A 3772-nucleotide genomic window follows, 5' to 3' on the forward strand; every position below is an offset into this window, starting at 1 on the left:
CAGTGTGCTCCAGCTTAACTCCAGCGTGTGCCCACAGTGTGCTCCATCTTAAATCCAGCGTGTGCCCGCAGTGTGCTCCTGCTTAAATCCAGCGTGTGCCCGCAGTGTGCTCCATCTTAAATCCAGCGTGTGCCCACAGTGTGCTCCAGCTTAAATCCAGCGTGTGCCAGCAGTGTGCTCCAACTTAAATCCGGCGTGTGCCCACAGTGTGCTCCAGTTTAAATCCAGCGTGTGCCCACAGTGTGCTCCAGCTTAAATCCAGCGTGTGCCCACAGTGTGCTCCATCTTAAATCCAGCGTGTGCCTGCAGTGTGCTCCAGTTTAAATCCGGCGTGTGCCCGCAGTGTGCTCCATCTTAAATCCGGCGTGTGCCCGCAGTGTGCTCCAGCTTAAATCCAGCGTGTGCCAGCAGTGTGCTCCATCTTAAATCCAGTGTGTGCCTGCAGTGTGCGCCATCTTAAATCCAGCGTGTGCCTGCAGTGTGCTCCATCTTAAATCCGGCGTGTGCCCACAGTGTGCTCCAGTTTAAATCCAGTGTGTGCCCACAGTGTGCTCCAGCTTAAATCCGCCCGTGTGCCCGCAGTGTGCTCCGGCTTAAATCCAGCGTGTGCCCGCAGTGTGCTCCATCTTAAATCCAGCGTGTGCCCGCAGTGTGCTCCATCTTAAATCCAGCGTGTGCCCACAGTGTGCTCCAGTTTAAATCCAGCGTGTCCCACAGTGTGCTCCATCTTAAATCCAGCGTGTGCCCACAGTGTGCTCCAGCCTTGTGCCGTTTTATGTGGCTGAACTTGGTTTAAATGGTTTGTGGACTCTGTGTTGCGGTTTAAGTCATTCAGTATTGATAGAATAACACTGTATTAATATGCATTATAAAGCGAAAAAGGCCATATTTTCAGTGAAAAATGAGTGCGGCCCTCTGCAGAAAAAACTTGGACACCCCTGACATAGAGCAAAGGATCTGGAGTGTGCCAATGGTTTAAGATTATCGGGGGCGGGTGGATCTTTGAGGGCACTTTTTATCTTTTACTGACCCGGGTCGGGCAGGTTTTCCTTCCCTGTATGCATCTGTCTATTCCAGGGGTGTCCAACCTGCGGCCCTCCAGCTGCTGCAGGACTACATCTCCCATAATGCTCTTTCAGCTAAGGGGCTGGCTGAGGAGTATGGGAATTGTAGTTCTGCAGCAGCTGGAGGGCCGCAGGTTGGACACCCCTGGTCTATTCCCAGGCCTTTCTCCTATTCATCCACCCCCCTAACTTTACCCCTTTCCCTTGCGCTCCCCCACCCCTCGGAAGCTGCCCCTTTCTATTTCGGTATCCACCATGGTGAATTTAACCCTTTGTCTTTGTAGATTTCTCCACACTCTTTAAAGTGTCTTTTAATTACATTTTTTTACATTTCCTACGTGCATATTTGGGTGAAACTTTATTTTTCTTGGATATGAAATTTTTCCTCCATCAAGGAACGTGGATCGGCTTCTGTCTGTAGTTTCTGTAAAGCTTTTAACCCCTTCAATCCCAAGCCCCGGAGCAATTTTGCCATTTTTGCGGTATGTCGGTTAAGCAATATAAATTTTCACTCTGAATCCTCACAAAATTGGGTAAAGTGATGGAAAATCCCCTCCAAGTTTATCAATTCAGGTGTCCTGATTTCAGAAATACCTAATTTCTATAGATTTTCCATACTTTCCCAGCACTTATAGGGAACATACTATAAGGTGTACATTATTCGTAGAATTTTTATTATTTTTCACAGGTTTGGGGGTTGTGAGCGGGGGCAGGAGGGTTATACTGGGTAGATGTTATCTTAGGGCAATGGGATGTAAGATTTTTTTATATATATTTTATTTTATTTTTTCTTAATTTGTTTACATTTTTTTTTTGCATTTAAAAAAAAAAATTGTTAGAGGTCCTCTTAGGGACCTCTTGAACATGTTATTAATGCCAGTGATGTCACAATGACATGAACTCACAATGACATCACTTAGCTCACTTTATTGTTTTATTTTTTAATTATTTTATTATTTTAGTGACTTTTTTTTTTTTTTTCTCAGTTTCATTTTTCAGCATGGGAGGAGGGTGAGAAACATGGTTTCTCCCTGCATCAGATCGGACAGCAGAAAGCTGGCGATGCTGGCTTCTGCTGTCGGGGGGGAGTCCAGGCTGTCAAACGACAGCCTGATCTCCCGTGCAGCGGCAGGGATGTGTCCCTGACGCTGCAAGAAGGGCAGGACGTACCGGTACGTCCATAGGGGATTCTTGGGATGTGTTTTTTGGACGTACCGGTACGTCCATAGGGGACTGAAGGGGCTAATCTAGTATAGCAACCTGTCACTTCGTGTTTTGTTTAGCGCCTCAAACCCTGTTCATTTCTTGTTCTCAGGATGATGCAGAAGTCTGAGTGGGATGTCGGGAACCCGGAAGGAGTTGGCCACTCATCCATGAAAACCCCTCTGTCGCACCCGAACCTTATGTCTCCAGCTGTGGCTGCAGGTTTTGGGAGAGCTCGTGATACAAAAGGCAAGGAGGGGTTTGTGTGCCGCTGGCGCCATATTTCATGAACAACCTTTGCTCGTTATACTCCAGAGTCAGAACGGGGGCTGCAGTGTGATTCTAGAAACAGAAGGCATACCTCATACCCCTGAACGATGACTCTTGGTTTGAGTCTCCTGAGGCACGCGTTCCATTTGCTAGCTAAGGAGTCATACTTGCTATATTACCGTATTTATCGGCGTATAACCTCTCTTCCGGTTATAGTGAATGTTGCTGATTATCCCAACTTACCAAGTGTCCGCCTGCTCAGCTATGTCTGGCGGAACACAACACCCTTCTATAAGAGATCTGTTATTCTGTGATGTAAGCAGAATGCCTCCGTTGTGGCTGTCGCCCGTTTTATGCCAAATCCTGCTAATATTTAATAACCAACCACAATTGTGACAAAACACATCCAACAATACAACAATAAATGTATTTGATTCCAGAATACAGTTGAATTATGTAAAGACTAATACCAAGAGGCGGTATGATTTTAATAATACCTCTGGCGGTAAAAACAATATATCGAAAAGGTTACCATAACAACAATAGACAACAATTATATTCTAAGCACATTGCGCTCACGTTTGTGCTTAACTTTAGAGAGTATCGGCGTATCAAAGACTCCTTTGATGTTCAGTGTCCAAAATGGGTCCTGATTCCAGGTCTATATAGAAGACTTTTTTTATTTTTTTTATTTCAGTTACAATACTAGACACGAAACTAGTCCTCGCTTCTTGGCACTAAACTAGCCCAAGATGGAAGAGCAGCTTCCTACTTCATGCTTTTTCTCCGGCAAACTTTCACAGCTCCCGTAGCTTCTGCCAGCATGGCTTCCTTCTCCTCCTTTATCTCCGGTGTTTCCTGCTGACCCCGGCGTCAGTGTGCAGTCCTGGCCGGGTCCCGCAAGGGAAGGCTCCGGTTAGCCGGAGCCGAGGAGTTCCCGTGGCTTAGCCCACATGGCTTTTCATGTAGGCAGCCATTATCCATGGTCTTAGATAAACAGATGCACACGTCATCACTCATTCTCTAGTGTAGGGGTGTCCAACCTGCGGCCCTCCAGCTGCTGTAGGCCTACATCTCCCATACTCCTCTGCCAGGTCCTTAGCTGAAAGAGCATTATGGGAGATGTAGTCCTGCAGCAGCTGGAGGGCCTCAGGTTGGACGCCACTGCTCTAGTGCTACCTGGTGGTTGAGGTAATGCACTTCTTAACCAATAGAAGAAATTGATATTGTGATGT

This window comes from Spea bombifrons, chromosome 11 (genome assembly GCF_027358695.1).
Source record: "Spea bombifrons isolate aSpeBom1 chromosome 11, aSpeBom1.2.pri, whole genome shotgun sequence".
Lineage (NCBI taxonomy): Eukaryota > Metazoa > Chordata > Amphibia > Anura > Pelobatidae > Spea > Spea bombifrons.